At 40.8% G+C, this 26,500-nt stretch overlaps 1 long non-coding RNA gene across 1 annotated transcript; it reads left to right on the forward strand.

The window, feature by feature from the left end:
* The first annotated feature begins 376 nt into the window (after positions 1 to 376).
* LOC141993560 (uncharacterized) lies at positions 377 to 26,500 on the forward strand. The gene is made up of 3 exons (XR_012640887.1): positions 377 to 421; positions 513 to 558; positions 26,448 to 26,500. It is a non-coding gene; the product is annotated as an uncharacterized LOC141993560 (long non-coding RNA).

Genomic DNA, 26,500 nt, shown 5'->3' on the forward strand with positions numbered 1-26,500 from the left:
CAGTAGTAGTTCCAGTGCCACACAAGGATAGCCATCAGTTGTCTGATCTCTTCTGTTTATAAAATAAACCTAAAGGAGTTCCTAGTTGACAGTTATCCAGGTGAGAAGCAGCATTACAAATAGTACCCAGGTTGACAGCCTCAGCCTGAGGAATGAATCATTCTCTGGGGGTGCAGTTTCCTGGTCATGTTTGAAGCACATTGGTTTAAACAGCATTAAAAAGTTTGTACTCTTATAAGCATACTTCATCCCGTCAATGGACAAAACGGTCTTAGGACTGCAAAACCCACACACACTTCAGTAGAATTAAAATCACAAAAAACAGTACAATTAAGATGTATCCTTCTCACTGCTCTTCACTCATCTCTTATCTCCAGGTTTGTGGTTTTTTCCCCTTATTGTATGGCAGAGGAACTGGAAGGTAAGAAGACTTTCTAACCACAGGTACTTAATTTCTGTTAATCAGTTCTGACATTGAACAAGCAAACTTTTCTGTTTTGTTTTGTTATTAGACTTGTTCTCCATGGATGTTTTGGAGATGCTTCCATGGATAAACAGGTACTGTATTTCAAGCTCATGCCTATTGGGTTTATCCTGAGTAGATAAACTACAAAATGCACAGACTGAGTATTTTGGGGATTAAAGAGGTTTCCAAATTCAGGTCTCAAACTTTGTAAGCATTAAATTCATAAACTGAAAAAGAGAAGAAGGAAGGAAAAAAATCCCCATAGTTTTCTTTTGGACAGCGAAGAACATGCTGGCAGTCTCAAAGAGGCAAACTTTTCTTTCACCATATGAAAAACTCACACAATGGTGGATAAAAGTGTCAAAGAAAATGAGACCAAACTGTAGCATTTAACCCCAAATGGAACACTTCCTTCTAAAGTACTGCATTCCCTCTATCTTTTGCAAGTGTTATCCGTGGTCATTGCTAATGATGTAAACAACAACATAAAGGCTTAAAAGTGCATTGGAAAGTAATACATTTTATTCCTACTGCTCTTTAAATAGCAGAGCTGAGCCAAATGTCTTGTTCTAAGAATATAATATTAAAATAATGCTGAAGGAGGGACATGTGACTTATCATACAGTAGGCTGGAGAGTTTATTTTCGTAGCAGCAAAGTATTTATTATGTTCTCCAAGGGAGAGAAGGAGATTGTATCCTAGTAAAAGGTAATGTTACATATGTTCTGAGACAGAACATTACACTGGGTTAAAATGTAAGTTCAAGATGCATTACTGGAAGGACAAGATTCAATATTCACATCACATCATGCAAGTAGTTACCTGTGTTTGACAGCCCAGAATGTGTTCAACCTGATTCCACCATTCACGCATGATTCAGATGGAATCCAAACTGAACTGGAATTAGTGTCATGTTACATTCTAGTGCCAAAGGAACAGTTTTTCCTAGCCAAGAGCTGTGCTGTCTTGACTCCACTGGTGAATATCTTCCTCTGCCTTGTGAGCCCCAGATCCATGTAGAAATCAACGATCATTAGGCCCAGGCATACCACCTTAGCAAATCCTAGCATTTTTCTGGGAGGCATATGAAGAACTACTACTTGAATTGCACTTTGTTCCTTTCCTAAAGTCTTGGACAGTGGATCTCACATACATCTGTCTTCCCCTACTCTCTTTGCCTCTTTTATTAGTGTTAAGCACACAGATTTTTGAGGATAATTAGGTCCATGCTGTTGTGAGGCTCCATCAAGCTATTTGTCACCCTACTAGTTGTGGACTTGAAGCACAAGATGCAACTAATTGCTTTGTAGTCAAGGTAGCTTGCTAACAGAAATAGCCTTAGCCCTGATCTCCGACGTCACATGATTTCTGACATCTGCTCTTGCTAGTTATGTAAGAAAAAATGTCCTATTGCCAACAACTCTTACAAAAATTAACCAAATAATAATCCTTTCTGAATCTTAAAATAGCACAATTGAACTAACGCTCTGTAAACTGAAACCTTGAGACAAAAGCATAACATAATCATTAGTGTTTTATATAGCACTTCCTGTATTCAGGGCACTATCAGCCTGAATTAATTTAATCCTCAGGCAGTTTTATGGGACAGGTAGTGCCTGTAATACACACGGGAAAGAAATCTGAGAGGTACAATGGGGACGTAAGTGACTTGCTGAAGGTCACACACTAAAGTCAGAGGTAGAATGAGGTTTCTAGTGGCTTCATGCCAAATGAAACTGATTGAATTATCAAGGTTGTTTGTGGGAGTTTTATTTTCGTTTTGGGTGGGGTACAGTGGGAGAACCAGTGAAACTCTCTTTTGAGTAACTTGCAGAGAGACTTCCTAGCAACTAATAGCTTGGGTCTGTTAGGTACTAGAAGATGGAATGATACTGTTTTCATTTTGGATTATTGTGATGTATGTGCTATCAGGCTGTCAGACCTACTATCACAGGTATTTATCACTTTTTATTCAAGACCTACCCCTTAACGTTGAGTCATGAGGTCTTTGTTCACACTGCTCAGATTATGTGTTGGGATTCAAACCATTTATCAATCTTTTTAAACATTTGATTCCAATATTTTTGTCTTTATTTAAACCTCTTTTTCTACCAACAGTTTTTTCTTGCTTTGACAAGAATAAATATATGTATTTTTTTCACATTTGTTGGTTAAACATGAGTAATTTTCTAGTCTGGTCTCATGTGAAGAAAAATGCTTATTTCTACAGGTTATAGATGGTTTTTATTTAGTTTAATAAATAAGAAAACTATCATAATTGTCTACCCTATAGATCTATTTTCTTTGGCCTCTTTATCATTAGACAGGCATCAACAATTATCTTATCAATTATCTGACTTTGTTACTCTGTCCTGTGTCATAGGCAATATAAAACCAGTGTATTGCTAAATCTCTTGTTTTAGCTTTCATGTGCCAAAATGTACTGTCAAGAATGGCTTGATTTTCTACTGAAAAATAAAGGGCACAAATGTGCTATGGATATAATTCCATGAACCTTCACATTCGTGCCATGAATACTAACAATGCTAAGATCCTGCTTAGCAAAAATGTCTCAGACATAAATAAGATGGAATACCACACAAATGCATCGTGCAGTTAATATACATGCTATTGTTGCTTATTCAACCTCACACATCATTATTGCCTGTGTCTTTCTTACCTTTTTACTCGATATCACAATACCAAATGTGGAACTTTACATACTGAAGTCATTATTATTTGAAGCACATAATTATACCACTAAAATCATATAAAAATCTTGTCACTCCACAACTTATGGGTCTGGGGAGAAGCTATGGGGTACTTGGCAGGTAATGGAGATTGTAGACTGAGTATATATTAGTCATGGGAAGTACACAGTTCAAATCTGACCATGTTTGATATTATTTGACTGTTGTTCAATGTGTTACTGGAGAATAGTCTACACCACAGACATCGCTACTGGCACTAATTGGCAGCTTTGCTGGAAGTATTGGCAGATAGCTGAGGACCAAATGCAGAGGGAGTTAACTTTTCCCCTTTTGAGGTCATTCCTTCAGGTCAGCATTTAGGCACATTAGTTGGGTAGAGTGGAATATACTTATTAAACATTAACCGCTTTGTGTCAGTACTATCTTCACCTGAGACTTTGCTTACAGAAGAAAAGTAAAAATTGTAAAGTGTTGATTTAAATCTACCTTAAAACAATTGTAACAACGTTTAGTTTAGAAACAGGAATTATCTAATGAGTACCCATTGATATCTTAAATCGGTCAGCATTAAAAACTATGGAAGGACATATCGAAGTGCCCATTTGTTCTGGGTAAGAGCTGAGATTTCTTAATTTGGACACTTGTTCCTGGGTCCTGATGTGAAATCATACCAAGAGATGTGTAATATTGTAAATAATATAAAGATCCCATAGTTTCAATATTTACAAGTCAAATATTTTATTGTGAAGTCTGGATGTGATGTGGCTCTACCTAGACCTTTAACGATGTTTGAGGAGTTGACTCAGGGGCAAGCTGGAACAAAAGGTCTAGTTTTTAAGATATATATAGATATAGATATAAAGATAATAAACACACACATAATTTTGGTTGAGAAAGATCTTGATGGAAGAGGGATTTGGACAAAGAAATTGATCAGGGTCATTGGATCTCTCTGTGGGAAAGGGGATATACGTCTTCAACTTGTGTAGCTCAGAAAGAAGTTTTTTTATAAACTACTGTATATAGATTGCATTTGACTCTATCATATTTTTATTACTAGGGAGGCACTCTGTTGGAGACAGTGCAGAGAAAGGGGAACATAAATGTGTGGTGGTTGTGTCCAGGAATTAAATGGTTTGGGGAGGAAATTATCAGAGAGATTCATCTAACGACAAAATGCTGCTTCCTAGAGATCCCCTTAATGCTTCACTTAATGCTTCAGTAAAGGACCTATGTTTTAAAAAGAAAGACTGATTTCCTTATCATTAGCAAATAATGTGACCCCTGTTCCCTATGGTAAAATATAGGTAGTCCTTGTGATGGAAAAGTTTTCATACCACGTTCATACACAAGAGAAGTGTCAGAAAGAGGATTGGTATTTAGAAATTTGGCCACCCTTTTGAGCATCCTCAAAGGAGCAGGCTCCTCAGCCAGTGAGCCAGAATCTTTAGCCAGTTTCTTTGAATATTAATCTGAGCCAGAAAAAGTATTGTACTATGTAGTATGTTAACGTTTTATTGCAACTTTGCGTTTAACAAAAAGCTTCACGAGAAACAAAGTGGTGGCTGCTACTATACCTCCAAGCTCCCATCCCCCAAGACAAGAAGTAAGTCAAAAGTCTGTCATTCAGCCAAGCACAGTCGGCAATGAAACCAAGAGGCAGGAGAGTCAGATTTTGTGTTGGTCAGACCTTGACAAATTTGAAAGCAATGAGAATTAATTTTGAACTTCACTCATAGACAATTTGCTAGTTGACATTTCCTTACTTACACTTCTTTATTCATGCTCTCTTGCATTTCATTAAAATATTGCAGAAAGATAAATGCAACCCATTTACCTTGTAATAATTAATAGAAATATAGCACTAGAAAAAAATAAGACATGAAAATCATTTGGCTTAATGTTCACTATTGAACAAAGTATACACAACTCAGGGAAAGTTCCAAACCCAGAATCCCTTGCTCTCCAAAATGGTAGATCACCTATTGTGAAAACTTAAATAAAGCTCCTTAAGATAATTGTGTTGGAAAGTGAAAATTACTAGGTCATGTAGCCCTGAGAATAAACATAGTTTATAAATGTTTGTGGTACAGAATACAGTAATACTTGAGCAAATTTGGATAATACACATTACAATTAAAAAATTCTACAGCTGTTGAGTTAAAAAAAAGTGATCTTATATGTAAAATAGGGATGGCATGATTTATACACTGCATTACATTTTTTCAGTACATTCCATATCTAAGCGATTACCCCTCTTTTATGAGGAATGTCTTTTGTCAGTGAATTCCCTTTAAAAGTTTTGCATCTCAAGAATACTTTAATACACAGGGGAAAAAGGAGAGTTGCCTCCTTCTAGGAGTAGGGTGCGCATAAAATACCAACCCTGAAGGATGGGTACAATGCAACATTATCTAGGGTTATGTCATATTCATATAAAATGTATTAAAGCAGTGTCAGGCATAGAAATTTCCTTGCGGGGAAAGCAAAATCTGCAACAATTGAAAGAACGAAGGGAAGGGAGTGAGTGCAAGTGCGTGTATGCATGCATGTGCTGCTTTTCAGGTAGCTCTACTAATTAACAAAGATGAAATTTTTGTTCACCCTACTTTGTCTCTCATAAGCACTTTGCCAATGGCAAAGAGTAACATAACTTCAGACATCTTCTGTCCAGGTCTCTTATCATTAGGGGATGAGATGATCAGAAGGATTTAAATATCTGCACATGTGTACATTCTTCTTCTCACAATTTGAGGAAAAGGGTTTTAAATAAAACATAATTAAATCAAAATAATCTCTTGCCCCTTCCGACTGTGTAATTTTCAGCAATAAAAATAATTGAAGCTCTCTCTGTGGGTTTGTGACTAATGGGAGAGACTTTTTTATTTTAAAATATATTTTTCTTAAAAAAGGTCAAACTAGTAAGTATTGGTGGCCAGAATTACCACATTTCACAGTACTGCTATTTGATGACCGGGTAGTATTAGTGTTAGGGCCTCTGGAACATTTCATTTCATCCTTGGAGCATACCCTTTTCCTATCCAATCTTGGGATGAAACCAGACCTCCTCATGGAAGTGCTATTGGTAATGATGCTGTTCTTGAGTTGTGGGCTTATCAACCTTAATTAAAGAGAGGGCCTCATATATATCAGACTGCAGTTTTGATTTAAAAATGGGATGGGAGAATAGACGTTAGCCTCCTGATTAGCAAAGTTAACTATGGAGAAGCACATTGAACTGAGCCCATTAAAGAGGGAAACTTTATGAAACAATCATATACATTCCACACTTTCAACATGACTCTCAAAATGAAAAGTCTTCCAGTGTGCTCAACAGACTTGTAGAGAGAATTGTGGGGCAGAGAGAGGGAGGGAAGTCAGATTTGTAGGTTTTATATCTAGCTTTGCCACTGATTTGATGTGTGACTTGTGCAAATCATTTAGCCTTCTGAAAAATCAAGTTTGGAAATCAACCTTCCTGGAGTGACCTATTGGAAAAGCTCTTGAAATCTTGGAAGGAAAAGTGGTATGTACAAGTGTTAATTATTATAAATTAACTCCAAAAGATCCATTATGCCAGTTTCTTGTTTAGTGAAACAGTAATTCCAGATAAACAAGCATATGCAAGAATTAGTTAGGACCTTAAATTTGTAAGCAGCTAAACCATGATCCACAAAATGAAGTTGGGTTCCTCTGCTTTCTGCATCAGCTGTCAAGAGGATGTTGCAGTTTGTGCACTTGTGCCAAGTACTCAAATGTTAATTAAAAGCTTCTGGTAACAAGATGGAAGGGGGAGAAGTTGCAATTGGCTTATATCCAACACTTCCTCAACAGCCAGCCAGATCAAAATTAGTTGATCAAGAAAGAGAAAATAACCACTTAAGGTATATTAAATGTTACTGCTCTGGTTCAGTGAGAACACCCTTTTCCTTAAATAGTTACCATCTTCAAAACTTTTATCAGATATTTTTGCATTAACTTTAGCAGATGCATGCTATAAAATGACTATCAAAATGTGATACTTATTCTGCTGTTCTGCTTGTGATTGAATTCTGGCACAATCTACAAAGTCACCTAATTTTAATTTTTATGTCAAGGGAGATTTTTATTAACCTTTTCTAATGATCCATTAAATAATTTCACTGTTAAATAATTAAGCATTTATTATTGATATACAGTGTGTTTCTTTGAATCCCATTTGTCAGTGACACCCAAGAAACATTTCTGCCAGTAGTTAGGTAGTCTCTAGTTCAGTCAGCACAATGTAACTATCGCTAGTGATTTAAAACGCCTCCCGGCTGTCTCCGAGCTAAAAGTACTTGATGTGTCTAAATAACGTTTTTTTCAGCCTGGGCAGGACATTGTTTCACTTCTCTCTTGAGATGCTCAGCATATATTTTAAACAAAATATAGCTTGTCCCTGTTCTTTGTGATTTCTACAGTCTAGAATCCAATAGCAATAATTCAACTGATTTCAAGTATATGTAGTTATCACAAAGGGTACGTTACCCCATAATTATAGTCTGATGATAATACCACACTGCTTTCAGACCACATCAAGGAGTGAGAACACTCTCCCCCATCACAGAAGTGGTGTACAGAGGACAACAGTGTAATTATTTAAACATTCTGTTATAACCTGACCAGTCCTCTTCTCTTTGGACAGGTCCAGTCTGTTGTAAACAAAACTTAATACTGGGCCCACTTGCTTCTATGCCCCCTGGGTCTGGGTAGTGGTTGGCCAGTGTTCCAAACGCTGAACAATCCCAGGTGCAGACCCTCCGTCTGAGATGCTTCTTGGGCAGTGAGACCCTGCAATCCAGCTGTCGAGATCCCAGTTCCAGTGCCATGGCAATTGCTTAGGCTTATTTCTCCAGAGCTCCAACTCACTGGGGGAGTTCTTGCTTCTCAATGAACCCCTTTAAGGACAAGGTGGCAGGCAAACAAGATTGGCAGGCTTAGCAAAGGAATCTCTTAATCACAGGTACATACTCTTGGAAACACTGGAGTTACAGATCTTTGGAAAATATCAATATCCTGGATCTGATCGCACCCTGTCTGTGAGTCCTGGCTCTGGTAAGCATCCCTATGAGGTAGGTAGTCTCCCTCTTAACTTCACTCTCCCCAGTAGATTGTATTTACACTTACATTGTACTTAGACTGCCTTCCCCCTCATAGAAAGACCCCTTCTTCAATATATTCTCTGCTCTTTAGTCAGGAGGAGAAGTTGCAGCTCTCCCAGCCATGTGCTTAGACTCTGAAATTCCAACCTCCTGCTCCCAAACAGGTTACTGATATATTCTGTTCAAAGTCATTGGTCCCTACCAATGGCGAAAACATTGTTCCAGTAGGGGAGAATTAATCAACATTAATGGGCCTTGCTATTTCACTCATTCATAGTCATTCATGTAGGAGCCCAGTCCCTACCACAAAAGGGATATTCTAATCCAAAATGGAGGATATAGAATTAAGTGAAGGCTGCAATCAAAATGGAGATTGAATTATAGAATGGCATTCACAAAACAAAATGGAGTTCACCATTTGACCAATCTGTTACACACGGGGTGTTAATTATACCAGCAGACATACATTACATAGATTTCAATGCTGCAAAGGTGTTTAGTAATCAAAGTACTACTGGTTCTTTGAAAATAAACATCTCTGATGTCCTTTAAGATAGAAATGAATGGGAAGTTGAACAGCCTGTATGATATAGGACTCCTCCTTTCCCAGCATGTCCTACTAGAAGGAAATTAGTAGGCAGGATTCTTTTCTCACATTTTTCTTTTGCAGGTTGTTTTGTTGCATCTGATATGTCAATCTTTCTGAAAGAGAAATGAGCTGCTTGCCTTTTGTAAAAGAAAAGTAAGGTAACACTGGGGAAAATGGGCAGTCTCATCGTTCCATCTTCAATCAGTTTTAGCTTTTTAAAACACATGGACATATCTTTTTGACGCTCCTTCTTTTTTCTCCATGACAGCTTTCTCTGTCTGATGCAGTAATACAAATATTTCTAAAAATTCCAGAAACAAAAGGAAATCTATCGACTCTTTAGTGGGAGCCTGCAGGTAGAGCATCCAACTGATCCAACTGCGATTTGAGAGCCTTGAATCCTATTCACCGGCTTTTGAGTTGCTGTGATCTTGGGCAAATCACTTAATATTTTAGTATTGAAACTTCCCAACCTATAAATGAAGCTTGTAAAGCTTTTTCTACTTTTCTAAAGCACTTTAAGTTATATGGATGAAAACATTTAAGTGGTGATGGTGGAGGGTTTTTTTATTTTATTTTGTATTGAGTTATTTCTTTGATAATTGGCCAAATACCAGATTTACTACTCTTACCAACTATTTTTCTGTTGTAAAACTCAAGGAGATATGATTAAAACATCTGGAAAAAACTTAGATAAAACTTTGAGGACTTAGGACTTTTTTCAGTAATACCAGAAGAATATCTTCCTTCTTCTACTTGTTCAATCATGTTCTTGCTACTGCAGATCTTTCTCTTCCACTTTTATCTTTTAACATGAAAATTAATATTTAGAATTCTGATTGCTTTAAAAATCCATGTTCTGATGTTCCAAGCTAAGGCTGCTTCATCAGTTTTTCTCTTTTTGTTTATATGATGCACAGAATAATACCATCTGCTAATTTGAGTCTGGTGTGAAACTGTTTTTTTTTTCTCTTCCTATCACAGTCTGCTTTGAAGATTCTTTTCAGAACTCGTTCCTTTATTAATTTTATCAGTCTAATATGAAATGTTAATCAAGATATTTAAGCAGGGTACAAGATAGATTTTTGAATGGAATATATGTTTTTTAATTATTAATTTCATCGTCTGTTAAAACTTCTGTAAAATACCTTGGTTCAGACATTAAAATAACAATATAATGAAGTCAACAAACCTTTACGGACTGAAATGATTATATGCATTAGTGAAAGAGAATTTGGGTTTTCACATTGGCAAAACAATGTTTTAGTAACCAGGTCATACACGCTATTTGGAATATATACTCACAAATTTCCCCTGTGCTGAATGGGAGAAGGGTTATCCACTGCTTCATTAGTTCCCCAATCCTCCTTGTAAATCCTTCAAAGAAACTTCACTATTCAGCATGGAGAGGCAGAATGGGCAAACTAGATTTGGGGTTGCATGGGGACCTCTGTCTCAAGCAATGACAGTATGACCCTGGAGCAGGGTTAAATTTTCCATGCCCTTCCATTCCTTAAGAGTCCTAGAGGGAGCTGTGGTAGGAGAAGACTTGGTATCGTGATTTTAATGGAGTTGCCTTGCAATGGATCCGAGGGGATACCCAGCCCCACAGCCAGTGTGAAGATACAGTTCATTTGGATGGGTGAAACTAGTCCCTTGTAGATCCCTACAATTTGAAGGGGGTAAAGAATCATGGTGTTACTTGCATACCCTTACTGGAACAATGTGGAGGAAACTCTGTGAGGAGCACTTTGTACACCTTCCTTTTTAGCCCTCTAATCTATTTCTGTGGCTTTCACCACAGGAAGGGAAGAATCTCTGTTACCAGGCTTATGAGTTAGCTAAACAAATTCTCATAAGGTTCTATCCTCCTGTGTTTATATGGTTCACTGCTCATTAATAATTTTGATCGTTTTCTCATTATTTTCAAAATTCTCATAATTTTTTCATTATTTTCCACCTTCCAAATAGACACTGCTTTTATTTAAATGCAGTGAAGTTCTTTGTGTAGACAGGGGCTAGAAATGGAGTTGACTGTATAAATGGAGCTCTGTGGAAATGGAATGTCCCTATGGGCACAATACCTCTTCTACTATCAGGTACACTTAGGGCTTGTACTGAATTTTTTAGTCAGGTGAATATGGCAGACACAGTGAGATGTTGGCATAGCTAATTTTCTTTTTGCAGTTAGCACAGTAAGAGCAAAGTCAACTGAGGCAGGTTTTCTATGCAACTAGCCAAACTCATCTTGGCTACTGTGTGCTAATTAAAGCTATTTCTGTGTAGATAAATACTGTGTGAAGTGAACTTGGCAAGCAAAGACACAGGCTGCTACCTTGTGTAGTCAAAAAACAGTGCTTACCTATGGATGCACTTGAAACGTGCCTACCACAAAAACTTATCCAACCAAATCCCAAGCAGATGGCAGCCTATGTCTTGTGTTTGTCTTATTCTTCGTAAAGAATATCATGATGGCAACTACAACCCACCTCTCTCTCTTTCCACATACCACTTTCTCATAAATTGAAGACTAACCACTTATGGCCTAATCCTGTAAAATGTCTTTTAAGGTATCTATGCATTTAAATTGCACTCATCTCCATGGTATCTAAACACCCATTGAAGTCTATGAGAGTTGAGGGAGCTCATTGCCTCTTGATACGCACTTAATCCTTGCAGGAGTAAGCACTGAAATAGCATGGTGCTAAATAGAGGTTTTATAAAGTAGTATTTTTATAAGAGCTATGCCAAACAAATAATCCTATTGAGACCTCAATTTAAGGCACCACTAAACTGCTGTACATATTAGCACTGGTTGTGCTTCCCTGACCCAAAGTCATTCTGTATTTTTCTTTTCTTTTACTGGAAAATCAGTACAGCTTATAGTCCTTCTTAACAGTATAATTTTAAAAATGTTAGTGATTTACACAATGGCCTAAGACTGTGTGATACAGCAGGGGAAGGGAGTACTGGGAGAGTGATACAGGGGAGATATATAATCCCTAGGCTAATTAAGATATGGTTCCCTGTAGACTAGGAAAGGTTACTACAGTGTCAAGGACCAAGGGTAACCCTACCCAAGGGGGAAGAGGGTAAGAAACCTGAATGGGTTGAGAGGGGCTGGGGCTCAGAGTGAGGAGCACCTATCTAATCCACGTAGCCCGGATGTGGTTATGCCCGGAGACCCTCAGCTCTGAGAAAATGATGAAGCTCCTGATGCTGGACCAGTATACGAGGGGACTATGCTTGGGCCTCTGAGCCTGGGTAGGCTAGAGTGACCCCTCCACCTATGAAGAACTGGTCACCCTCTGAGAGAGACAACTGGCAGCCCGTGAACTGTTTGAAACCCAAGGAGGTGAAACACGGAGTTCCAGAAAGCCAGTCCTGACCCTGAGGCTCCGGATCATCAAGAACTCCAGGAAATCCATAGCTGGAAGAACAGGCACCAATGAATGGCCTGAAGCTCCGAAGGGACTTGGGGGGAGAGGGCTGGGGAAGCAGGTCAGAGAACTCAAGAGAGAGGGCAACCTCCGGGATGAGATATCATTGTTATGAGTGTGGGGAGTTGGTGGCATATAGCAGCCCAATTCCCCAACAGGAAGGAGTCTGTGCAATGCAATCTGAGGAATCGTGGGGACCAATGTGGCCTAATTAGCCTGGTTAGGATCACAATGGCCCCACATGAGTACACCAGACCGGTAAAGATGAACGGCATCCAGACATACCTTTGGTGAACTCTGGGAGTGCTGTCAAACTAGTCTCAGGGAAATTAGTGGGGCAAGACCAACTGAGCCAGGCCAAGAGCACTGGAGTGACATGTGTCCACAGCACAGAAAATGTCTACCCCACAATCCCAATATGAAAGGTGACTGCTGGGTGGTCCCAAGCTCCCCTACCTGGTCTTAATTGGCAGGGACTTTCCCGGGTTTCAGAGCCTACTCCTGACCGAGTTAGGGGAGGGCAGTAAACACCGGACAGAGATCAAGGTGCCCATGGATGGCCCTGCCCCAATTTTTGCTGGGTTTTCCCCAGAGTTATTTTCACACCCCCCAGGAAGTCCCAGAAATCTAGATGGGAAAGGCGGGTAGATAAAAGGTTAGGAACCAGGATTTTGGTGGAAAACCAGAGAGCTTCCCTGGTTGGGAGGTGGCCACATCAGGGAAACTGCAAGCTAGCAAGGACGAGTGGAGACCCAGAGACAGCCCCCAGCATGAGTGGAAGCACCCCAAGCGAAGAAGGGGAGACTGATCCAGTAGAATCAGGCCAGATCGGTCCCGCACGCGAGTGTTTTTGGCAGGACCAAGCCTATGACCCACTGTATGTGAACATGAGGGAGGAGGTAGCAGAGGTAAACGGCATGCCAGTAGAAGGGAAAACCAAAGGCCCAGGGCCACACTATATAATCAAATGTGATCTGTTGTACTGGGTAGTGCCAATACAGGGGGAAGTAATTGAACAGCTCTTGGTGCCACGGAAGCACACAAGGGCCGTGTTAGCGTTAGCTCACAGTCGTCTCTTTGGGGGACATTTAGGAGCAGATAAGACCCTAGAGTTCTAAGGAGGTTCTACTGGCCGGGGGTATGGGTGGAAGTCCACCGCTATTGCACCTCCTGCCCAGAGTGCCAGCTGCATAGCCCCCAGTCTCAGTTAAGGGCCCTGTTGGTACCCTTGCCTGTAATTGAAATCCCTTTTGAAAGGATAGCCATGAATCTAGTGGGCCTACTAGAAAGATTGGCCTGGGATGAGCATACTTGTCATCCTGGACTACGCTACACAGTACCCTGAAGCCATTCCTCTAAGAAACCCCACGTCCAAGGTGATCACAAAAGAACTGGTCCAGGTTTTTGCTAGGGTAGGTATCCCTAAGGAGAGCCTGACAGACCAATGGTCTCCCTTCATGTCAAGAGTAATGGAAGACTTATGTACCCCGCTCCGCATTCAAGCCTTGCGGACCTCGTTCCATCATTCCCAAACAGGTGGTCTGGTTGAGGAATTTAATCACACTCTTAAGAGCATGATCCAAAAGGTGGAGGCCCGAGACAGAAAAGACTGGGATACCCTCCTTCCATACCTGATGTCTGCGATTCGAGAAGTTCCTCAGGCATCTAGTGGATTCTCCCCCTTTGAGCTACTGTCTCAGACCTCACCCACGTGGCAGATTGGACATCATGAAGGAGGAATGGGAGGATCAACCCAACCTGGGGAAGAATGTCATCACACACGTGGCCCAGATGAGAGAACAAATAGCCCAAGTGACCCCCATAGTACAAAAGCATTTAGAGAAAGTATAAGAAGCCAAAGGAAAACTTTGGGAAAAAACATGGACATTTCAATGAGGCAGGGCCAGTGCAAGGATGTTTCATGCCCTAGGCGAAACTTCCACCTTGCATGCCCCCACCCCTGGGAGCCCTGCGGCAGTTCCCCCCCAACCCCCGCCGCCCTGAGGCGCCTCCCCTGCGGCAGCTCCCTTCTCGGCCTGGGGAGCCGTGTGGCAGCTCCTCCCCTCCCTCGGCCTGGGGAGCCATGTGGCAGCTCCCCGCCCCAGCTCACGTCTGCTCCGCCTCCTCCCCAAGCACACTGCCACCGCTCCACTTCGCCTGCCTCCCAGGCTTGTGGCACCAATCAGCTGTTTGGCGCCGCAAGCCTGGGAGGGAGAGAAGCAGAGTGAGGCAGCATGCTCAGGGGAGGAGGTGGAGCAGAGGTGAGCTGGGGCAGGAAGCGGTTCCCCTGCACACTGCCCCCTCCCTCCCCATTACTTGCTGCAGGCAGCCCTCCCCACGCCCCACTTCCCCAGCTCACCTCCGCTCCATCGCCTCCCCAGAGCGCACTTTTGGCCGCCCCCAACCGCTTGGCGCCCTAGGCGGCCGCCTAGTTTGTGTAGTGGTTGCACCGGCCCTGCAACCAGGAGAATGGGTGCTGGTACTAACAACTGAAAGCAAGCTCCTGGCCAGCTGGCGTGGATGCTATGAGATCAGGGAAGCTGTTGTGGAGGTGAATTATAAGGTGAAGCAGCCAGACTGCCAAAGGCCAGAGCAGATCTTACTTACTGTCAACTTACTGAAACCCTGGCTTGATTGGGAGACATGTCTGGCTGTCCTGCTGTTGCCACCCCAGGCAGATATCCCACAAAGGCAAGTAAGGATATCCCCAAATTTGCCCCAGAACAATGAACAGAGGTCATTGAGATGATCCAGCGGAACCAAGATGTGTCCTCCAGACAACCAGGCCGTATGACACTGATCCAGCACCACATCATCACCTGTCCCAGAGCAAGGGTGATGATGAAACCATATCACATACCAGAGGCAAAAGAGAAGAAAGTAGGGTGGAAGTAAGGAAGATGCTGGAACTCAGGGTGACTGAGGAATCCCATAACCAGTGGTCCAGCCCTATTGTCTTGGTCCCCAAGCCTGATGGCACCCTGAGGTTTTGTCATGACTTCCGGAAGTTAAACGAGGTATCCCAATTTGATGCGTACCTGATACCATGTATCAGTGAGCAGGTGCATCAGTTAGGCAAAGCCCGATACTTCACCACCTTGGACTTGGCAAAAGACTACTAGCAGATCCCCTGGCTGAGGATGCCAATGAAAAAACTGCTTTCTCTACAACCGACAGCCTCTTCCAATATATCGTCCTTCCTTTCAGGCTCCATGGGGCCCCCGTGACTTTCCAATGGTTGATGGACAGATTACTTCGACCCCATGCCAAGTATGCTCCTGCCTATTTAGATGATGTAGTAATCCATAGCCCTGACTGGGAGATGCACCATGGGAAAGTGGAAGTGGTACTAGATGCTCTTAGACAGGCCAGCCTCACCGGTAACCCATCCAAATGTGTAATAGGGCTAGCCGAGTCCAGATACCTCGGGTATGTAGTCGGAAGGGGCCAGGTGAAACAACAATGGAACAAAGTGGAGGCAATACAGAAATGGCCCCTGACCGATCCACAAGAAGCAAGTCAGAGCGTTCTTAGGGATAGTGGGGTACTATCACCGGTTCATCCCTCACTTCGCCATGAGGGCAACGCCTTTGATGGACCAGATAAGAGCCTGGAGCCTGGAGATAGCTAACTGGACCAAGGCAGCAGCAGAAGCTTTCACAGACCTGAGGACTGCCCTCTGCAATCATCCAGAGCTCATAGCACCAGATTTCAAGAAGGAATTCATTCTACAAACAGATGCCTCAGTGGTAGGACTTGAGGACGTCCATCCACAGATGGTGCAGGATGAGGAGCACCCGATCCTTTACCTCACCTGGAAACTCCTGCCCAGGGAGCAATGGTACACCATAGTAGAAGAGGAATGCCTAGCGGTTAAATGGGCCATAGAGATGCTACAGTATTACCTACCTGGGTGGTGGTTCACCTTTGTGACGGACTACACCCTACTCCAATGGATGCACACAAACAAGGAGAGGAATGCATGAGTGACTAGATGGTTCCTATCTCTACAACATTTCCACTTCTGGATATGGCAGAGAGATGGAAGCCAACACGACAACGCGGATGGCCTGTCATGACAACACTGTCTCTCGTCACAAGTAACCCAACCCCATGGTTTTGAGTGGTGTGTGTGGGGGGAGATACATGGTACAGCAGGGCCAGAGGGGAGTGGGAGAGGGGAGATATATAAGCCATAAGCTAATTAAGATGTGGTTCCCTGTAGATTAGGGAAGGTTACTACAGGTTAATTGGAATACCTGTAGTCAATTAAGGCCCGGTCAGGAACCTAATAAACTCCCCTTGTTTCAGGCAGACAGGGTGGTGTGAGGAAGGAGAGAGGACTGTAGTTTTGGAGTGTGTTGCTGAGAATTGAAAGACCAGAGAACTGGAGGAAGCGAGACCCTGCCCCAGCATGGCAGGGAGACACCCTCCCGCAGCGTCAAGGACTGAGGGTAACCCTATCCAAGGGGGAAGAGGGTAAGAAACCCAAAGAGGTTGAGAGGGGCTGGGGCTCAGAGTGAGGAGCAAACCCAGATCCCTTTCCTGCTTACCTCTACTGGGGCCCTTGGTGCCCCAAGAGCAGGGGCAAGATGGGGCATCCTAGCACCCCCAACAAGAAGAGTGTGGGACCCACCAAACCAATATCGGCCATTTTGCCACAAATATTAGGACCACTGGCTTTTAATACAAGTGATGGGAAAGAGCATTAAATGCAGAGGGCGCTATAACTCTTTTTCTCCATTGTGTAAGCAGAGATTATGAATGGCTGAATAACAAGCTAAAACAAGTTCATTATGAGAAGTTGTGATTAAGGCTGTCAAATGATTTTAAAAAATATCAAGATTAATCACACAATTAAAAAATTAATCGTGATTAATCATGCAATTAATTGCACTGTTAAACAATAACAGAATACCATTTATTTAAATATTTTGAATGTTTTCTACATTTTCAAATTTATGATTTGTTACAACACAGAATACAAAGTGTACAGTGCTCACTCTATATTATTATTTTTTATTACAAATATTTGCACTGTAAAAATGATAAAAGAAATAGTATTTGAATTCACCTAGTACAAGTGCAAACTCTATCATGAAAGTTGAACTTACAAATGTTGAATTATGTGCAAAAAGATAACTGCATTCAAAAATAAAACAATGTAAAACTTTAGAGCCTACAAGTCCACTCAGTCTTACTTGTTGTTCAGCCAATCACTCAGACAAACAAGTTTGTTTACATTTTCAGGAGATAACGCTGCCCACTTCTCCTTTACAATGTCACCTAAAAGTGAGAACAGGTGTTCACCTGGCACTGTTGTAGCCAGCGTTGCGAGATATGTATATGCCAGATGTGCAAAAATATATCCCTTCATGCACCAACCACCATGCCACAGGACATGCATCCATGCGGATGATGGGTTCTGCTCGATAACGGTCCAAAGCACTGCAGACTGTGATACAGGAGTGCCAGGGAGCAGTGGGAGAGTGCTAGATACATAAGCTCAAGGCTAATTAATGAGTGGTTCCCTGTAGACTAGGGAAGGTGGCTGCAGCTTAATTGGAGCACCTGCAGTCAATTAAGTTCCTGTTAGGAACCTAATAAAACCCCCTGCGTCAGGCAGACAGAGGCGGAGGAGGAGGAAGGAGAAAGGAGAAAGGACTGGAGCTTGGAGGGATGTTGAGAGATTTGGAAGACCTGAGAATTGGAGTAAGGGAGGCCCTACCCAGCAGGACAGGGAGACTACCTTCCCCCCAGCATCTAAGGACTGAGGGTAACCCCACCTAAGGGGGACAAGGGTAAGAAACCCTCAGGGATTGAGAGGGGCTGGGACTCAGAGCAAGGAGCAAACCCAGACCTCTCCCCCGCTTCCCTCCTCTACCACCTTCCTGGGCTAGTAGCGGGGCCCTCGGCCCCCAAGAGCAGGGGCAAAGGGTGACATCTTAGCTCCCCGCCAAGAAAAGTGCAGGACCCACCAAACTAAAATCGGCCATCTTGCCACAGGACCTAGACCCTGTCAATCTGTCAACCTACATGCCTCCAGCTTTCATCCAGACCATACCACACGATCCATTGTCTACAGCCAAGCTCTATGATACAACCACATTTGCTCCAACCCCTCAGACAGAGACAAACACCTACAAGATCTCTATCAAGCTTTCTTATAACTACACTACCCACCTGCTGAAGTAAAGAAACAGATTGACAGAGCCAGAAGAGTACCCAGAAGTCACCTACTACAGGACAGGCCCAACAAAGTAAATAACAGAATGCCACTAGCCATCACCTTCAGCCCCCAACTAAAACCCCTCCAACGCATCATCAAGGATCTACAACCTATCCTGAAGGATGACCCATCACTTTCACAGATCTTGGAAGACAGGCCAGTCCTTGCTTACAGACAACCCCCCAACCTGAAGCAAATACTCACCAGCAACCACACAACAGAACCACTAACCCAGGAACCTATCCTTGCAACAAAGCCCGTTGCCAACTGTGTCCACATATCTATTCAGGGGATGCCATCATAGGGCCTAATCACATCAGCCACGCTATCAGAGGCTCATTCACCTGCACATCCACCAATGCAATATATGCCATCATGTGCCAGCAATGCCCCTCTGCCATGTACATTGGTCAAACTGGACAGTCTCTACGTAAAAGAATAAATGGACACAAATCAGACGTCAAGAATTGTAACATTCAAAAACCAGTCAGAGAACACTTCAATCTCTCTGGTCACTCGATTACAGACCTAAAAGTGGCAATACTTCAACAAAAAAACTTCAAAAACAGACTCCAATGAGTCCCCCCCCCGCTCTCCTGTTGGTAATAGCTCACCTTAAGTGATCACTCTGGTTACAGTGTGTATGGTAACACCCATTGTTTCATGTTCTCTATGTATATAAATCTGCCCACTGTATTTTCCACTGAATGCACCTGATGAAGTGAGCTGTAGCTCACGAAAGCTTATGCTCAAATAAATTTGTTAGTTGCTAAGGTGCCACAAGTACTCCTTTTCTTTTTGCTAATACAGACTAACACGGCTGCTACTCTGAAAACTAACTGCATTGTTCTCAGCAAAATCTTTTGTTATGAGCCAGCATCAATACAAATGTTTCTGAAACATCAAGAATAAAAAAGTGATTCTTTGAGATTTCACCTACTGTTTGGAGATTAAACTATTTCCTTGACAGTTGGCAAAGGCAAGAAATTCACAAGTCTCAGCAACTGTTTTCCTGGTGGAAAAGTCTACGTGAAATTATTAGAACATCTGGCAAAGCTCTTAAATAAAACAGTACTTTGAAACAGTAATGATTCACTGTATCCTAGGACTTTATGTCAATGACATTATAACAATTAATATTCAAAACATGCTTAACTGTACTTCACAGATGTTGAAGGGGAAAAAATGGAAACATGGTGATTTCAGGTTGAGCTCTCATGCAGCCAATTTAATGCAGCAACACTTAACACTACTTTGCAGAAAGTACTGTTAACAGCTATTACTAACTATATATAAAATATTTAGTTAGTTTTTTATATTATACATATTTATATATGTAGGGTATGTATAATATAAAAAAACTAATCCAATCAATACCCTGATAAAACACATTGTTTTAATAATCTCATTAACGTTTTGCATATAGTGGAAAATTGTATTACACACCTTAAAGTAAAGGAATAGTTGTAATTTTTAATCAGTATGGATTTAACGTAATTAAAGTATCTTTCTTGACATTTATTAAGCCTCTGTTGTATTCAATTTTTTTATTGTTGTGCCCCAATCAACACTTGCTAACAACCAATTAGTCACCTGCTAATCATGAACAATCTGTAATAACAATCTTTCGTGGAAAAAAATCATAAAGTAACTATACATAACCAAATAGTCAAGTAAGCTTCAAACTTCAAAGACAGGAAGATCAGTGACACAAATCTCCTATCTTCAGGCACCATGAAAACCTGTGCACCAGTGCCACTAATTAAAATTCTTCAGTTGTGCCTCTGAGTTTTAATTAACAGTACTGGATTGTGGCAGATGCATTGTTCGTCGTTTTGCCTGATGTTTAACTTCTACCCATGTTACACATTTGTTCTCATAACCAACAACCCAAATTGAAATAGGCAATCTAGTTACACAACTCTAGAAAATACAGTGGCTTATGTTAGTATATAGGCTTGTTTTTCAGCCTGAGAGAGAATTTTGAGTTTGACTGTTTGATATTCTTATATCTTATACTAATATGTGTGAAAAACAATGAACAAAGACACTGTGTATTTCATTTCCCACAACCAGATAGGGCTTTTAGCACAATGAGAAAAGATCAGGGATAGAGCTAAAGTGTTACAGGGTATGGTGGGAGTATTATATGAGCATACACTGGAAGGCTGCCTGGCTCTTCTCAAGTCAACGTCAAGCAACCAGTTAGGAGGGGCAATGGGGGATTGTGTGAGGGGGAAGCATAAGACAAACTAAAAGCCAAAGAAAAGCCTGGCCTTGGCCAGAACACAACCTCACTCCTTACCCCTCCCATGGGATACAAAAGAGGTGGGACGAAGACCCTAGACTCATGACCCTCCAAAATGGAACATGAACGTAAGTTATAAGGGGTGTCGACTAGGGGTGTGCACTGCAGGTATATTTGGGCCTGCTAAGAAGGAGGAGGAGGAGGCAATGGAGAATAGGGAATGGGACACAGGCAAGACTCTGTGGCATCAGATCTGGGAAGGGGAACACAAGGAAAACTCTCTGAGGTACCAGAGTTGGGAACGGAACACTGGGAAACAGACTCTGCCGGTGTGTAGAGCTATGGATATGCTTGCTTGGAACTAACCCCAATAAACATTGCATTGCCTGCACTTTGGACTTCTTTCTGTCTGCATGACAAGAACCAGGGGAGGGATGAAGAGAAAGCCCGCTAACAGCTTAAAATAAGTGAGAAATTATTCTGTAAAACTCAAGACTTTTTGTAAATCCAATAATTTAAATTGCATAGTCTTCAGGAAATCCCCAAACCACTAGGGACTCAATCTTGCAAACACATGTGATTAACTTTATTCCCCTTGACACTGACTCAAAGTAAAGCACATTAGTTATAGTCTCATTGACTTCAAGTGGTAAAGCTAAGCACCTGCTTAAGTGTTTTGAGGGTTGGACATGGGTTCTCCCATCCTAAGTAGGATGAAGGAGGTAGTTACTTTCTCTATGGGAGCATCTTAAGCTTTGGTGGGTTCACAAGTGGAGTCATGGTTTGCTAAAGTACAGTTCCTGGATAATTAACAATTTGCCACTCCTGATATTTGCTATTGACTAGAAAATCTTATTTGCAATATAATTTGGATTGGAATAAAAGCAGAAAAGGAGAAATAAACTAAAGGATTTTCCCCTTTTTTTATGTTTGTCTGCTCTTAGTCTAGACTACGTGTCAGTGAGTCTGTCTCTAACCCAGAGACCGATTTATAAGAGAACTGTAACACTATTAACCTTTTTAGTGTAGAATAGTGTATTCCAAGGTTCATCAAGACTGGATGCAACTGCGCCAATATATACTTGTGTCAAAACCATGAATGTTTTGCACTTTTTTGTGGTTTTCACAAAACTCCAGGGTTTCTACTGAATTTGCTTTTCATTCAAATCAAAATGAAACTTCAGGCTGAAAACTCAAACACATCAATAGTGGAAGGGTATGTTGACATGATCTCCTGACTAAAACAAGCCCTCAGATATTAGAATATCTGGACCTCAGGAGGTCATCTAGTCCAACCCCCTGCTCAAAGCAGGACCAATATCCAATTTTTGCCCCAGATCCCTAAATGGCCCCCTCAAGGGTTGAACTCACAACCCTGGGTTTAGAAGGCCAATGCTCAAACCACTGAGCTATTCTTTCCCCACAAATATTGTACAGCTTCATTTAATACAGTGATGAAATGAATGGGATGGAGGTGGGGAGAAAATATTTAATTCTCCTTCCTTTAATTTCATTATTTTCCTTAACCATTACCATTATTATTATATAGTCAGTTTTACATCATTTAAAGCTTGGCTGGCTGTATAGCCTACCCAGCCCCTAAGACCAGTAGGCAATGTCTCCCTTTTTGTGCAGGCAACTTTTGGAATCTGCTCTTCCAATGAAATAATCACAAACTGATGCAGCATTTTTTCCTAAATGCCATTTACTCTTTCTCTTTGGAGTTTTAAGGCCAAAGAACAAAATTTGTTATTTCAAAACCTTGCTAGTTTTGGAGGAGCTAAGCTCTTATTAGTATAGTAGCTTTCCCTATGCCTTTGTGTGGTTTCCTGTTTCTTCAAGGAGATCTTTCTGGGCTGCTCTCTAGTCAGATTAAAAGGTCTTGAAGAATCATGGGACTAATTCTTTCTTGTACAGTGAATATCATGAAGGAAGCCATTCTAAGCATAGGGAACTGAGTAACTGTCTCAGACTTCCCAGTTCTTACATTGTTTATGCCAAGATGCAAGGAGATGGCATGTAAACCATACTGCTGACTTCAACATAATGTAAGCCTGTGCTTAAGTACTTTGTCAGATAGGGAGAGACTTATGCATGTGCTTAAATGTATTCCTGAATTGAGCAATAGAGCATTTATGATAACAAGAAATGCTCTGCGCACAGAACTGCTATTGAAATCAGGAGGTTTTGCACTCAGCAGAGGTTAGGTGCTCTTATTCTGTAACTAAAATCAATGTAGCGATCTCCAGAATCAACAATATATGTTGGATGTCCGATAATAGTTCAAAAATTGATATTCCAAGGAAAATCTTATCTGTGAAAGACAAAGGGCCAGAGTCTTATCTGCAAAGTCCCTAGACGAGCGCCGATTTATATCAACTCTAAATGTAAAGGAAATACAGTGGATGTTTAGATGTAACACTAATTTATTCACAAAAACCCTACTGTATGGTATAAAACACTAGAGGGAAAATATAATGTATTGGTATAGTTAGTGGATACTTTATTCTCATGACAGATTTTCCATTCTATGGTGCACTTTTGTTTATCAAATTCCTATATATGTTGTTATTTCATAAGGTTGCATGAATGCTCATAACTATTACCTTTCAGCTCCTACTGCACCAAAGATATTCAACTCCCCCAGCCGGGCTATACGACAGTGACAGTAATTAGCAATAAACTTCAAAATCTTTCATAATAGTAAAATTAATATTAGTGATGATAATTTGATTTTAGAAAGCAACTTCTGTGAAAAAGGCATCTCAGAGCACTGCATGGAGATCTTGATTATACCATGCAAGGGAGTTATTCACAGGAGGGAGTATTAGCATATCTACACTTCACTAAAAACACTCTTACTCTTGCCAAGTTTCTGTGCATGAAATGATGCTCATACTGTGCTGAAGTTATTAGCCTCCATCTTCCAAGCTGCTGCAGTCCCCATTGGAAAACAAATTTAAATAGAGATTTATATATGTCGGGGAATACTATCCCTAAACTCCTTGTGTGAAAATGTGAAACATTTAATGGAAAACAAAGCAAAATAACATCCAGTATGTCAAGATGGGGGAAAATAAAGGGAGTAAATCACCTTGGGACACATTTCTTCACTATTTTCTAGTGAAAATTGAAGTGATTGTTCTAAGTATTAATTATTTTTAGACATTTAAGATACACTACATTTTTTGGCTTTGCGAACATCTATTTTAAGTTCTGGGTCTGTAAGATCCATGGCTCGGTAACCTAAATTTGGAAAAGGAGTACTTGTGGCACCTTAGATGCACCTTTATGCTCAAATAAATTGGTTAGTCTCTAAGGTGCCACACGTACTCCTTTTCTTTTTGTGAATACAGACTAACACGGCTGCTACTCTGAAACCTAAATTTGGAAGCATGTAATAAAAAGAGGAGTCTAATGATGTGCAATCAATATATATACAATTAATCTGACCCTTGATTTGAAAAAATGGCCTTGCCATTTGGCTTCTGTACATAGCTTACAATAGGATCATTAAATATATATAAAGAAAAATCAACAGCAATATGACATTGAAGACTGAGGTCCCTGTCAGTGTTTGTGATGCCTCTGAGCTTGCTTAAGCCTGATGAGTCATCCCTGAGCCAGAGTTATCCCTGAGCCAGACGGAGTGATGAGTAGTCAGAGATAATTATCTGTGGGTTTTGTGATCGACCCCATGCCATTCAATCTGGATTCAGACGATTCACAGACAAAGACCCACCTAGGTGATTCCCAAGGCAAGTATATAGGCTTGTAAATACAAATCAGTGTTCCAAGTGTGTGCATGTATGCACATTTCAGATATTACAATAGGTATATAATTAGGTCTAGCTGACAGATTTACATATTGAATAGGTTTCAAATAAATGCTGCTGGTTCATGCTAAAAGTTCCCTAATGCACTTTAACGTGGAACTTAAACAGTACTACCTTAAAGAGCACTAGAGAACTTTTAGTACACACCAGCAGGGTCCACACAGACCAATTAGTATGAAACACATTAGTTTGTTTTAGAAATCACACCCCCATAGTGCACTTTGTCATAGTGTGTAGATAAGCCCTCGGATTCTCTCCCTACCTCTGCTGCTGCGTTCCTATGTGATACTGGGCAAGCTGCTTAAATCAAACATTTTAAGGCTGGCTACTAATTATGTTTTCTCATTTTTGGGTGCCCAGTGTGAGATCTTGTGGTCTGATTTGCAGAAGTGTTGAAATGTTCAGTTCACATTTGCAACTGAAGTCAATGTGAGCTGTGCTTTGAACATACAAAGTGCTATATAATGGTAAGCAATCAGAAAAATCAGGCCCTAGGTATCTCAAGATGGACACCCAAAATTAGTGGACATTTCTGACCTTAATCTCTCTGTGCCTGAGCTCCTTACTTGTAAAAATGGGGATAATAATACCATCTCACGGAAGTGTTGTGATGATAAATTCACTAATGTTTGTGAAGCATCTGGATACTATAGTTATGAGCGACTTAGAAAAGTGCTTGAGGAAATTCTGGATTCAGAGCAACATTTGACTAGTGTTCAGTGAATAAGGCACAAGTTCACACATTGGATGAAGAGGATAAAAGGAATGTTGAATAGGTTCTCAGTCAGTAAGCACTGTCAATCCTGGGGACTGAATGAGACAGAGGTCTTGTGGCAGTGTGTGATCATGTTATTAAAGACTGCATCAGATTCATAAACACATGAGGGTTTAATTAAGAGGGTATGTGCATTCTGGGATTTCCCAACTCTTTGGTGTTTGACTTGGCAATATTTTTAGTGTTTTAATGTAGGTTTTTATCTATAATAAATACAGAGACTAATGAGAGATTAGTAGTCACATTCATTACACAGTGGTGCAGGTTTATAAAATAATGGTTTTTGCGGGGAAAGGTAAAGTATATCAGTTGCTAGAAATATAAACAAGGTAGATAGGATTCCAACATAGGTCTTGCCACCTCAACAATTTGATAGAAAAATGCTTTTAATAGTGACTCAGTTTTAAAATGAAATATAACATTGTTTTCTATTTTTTTGTACTAAACATATTAAAATCGGTCATTTTTAAAAAAGAAGCCATTTTAAGTAAATACCATATATTGGGGAATAATCTAATTTAGAATTCCTTTTGATTAACTTTTATTCCAGTAACATATGGGTAAGTAGCTTGGTTAAGTAGCTTGATTGTGTTACCAGGTTGTTTTTTTTTAAGTGCATTTTGTCTTCAGAGCCAAATAAACCCAGTCATGATTTCTTAATTAACCACAGTGATTTTAATTGGATGAGAATAAAAAATCTTAATGAAATCAAATAGGAATCAAGTTAACAAGATATGGAATGGTATGTCCCATTATGTTGTAAAGAGCTACTGCAGTAAAGGGCTGCAGTAACATGGGCTCCTTCCCGTCAAATAAAGATCAAGCACAGGTTCTTCCTGTTGTTCTGCTAATATGGCTGTTCTGAATGATTACTGAACTGTACAAGCAAGAGTGTGATCAAGAGCTATGAGGCTAAAGCAATTCTCTACACGTCAATTTCCTCCAGCATAGATGTGTCATGGAGCATTTGTAATTAGAAAGGGAAAGTGTGGAATATTATTACTCTAACTCTCCTTTCTTCCCTCTACAGAATTGCCAGATGTCATTGGATGAGTGTCTAGCATCTTAGGAATGATATGAGGA

This window comes from Natator depressus, chromosome 9 (genome assembly GCF_965152275.1).
Source record: "Natator depressus isolate rNatDep1 chromosome 9, rNatDep2.hap1, whole genome shotgun sequence".
NCBI lineage: Eukaryota > Metazoa > Chordata > Testudines > Cheloniidae > Natator > Natator depressus.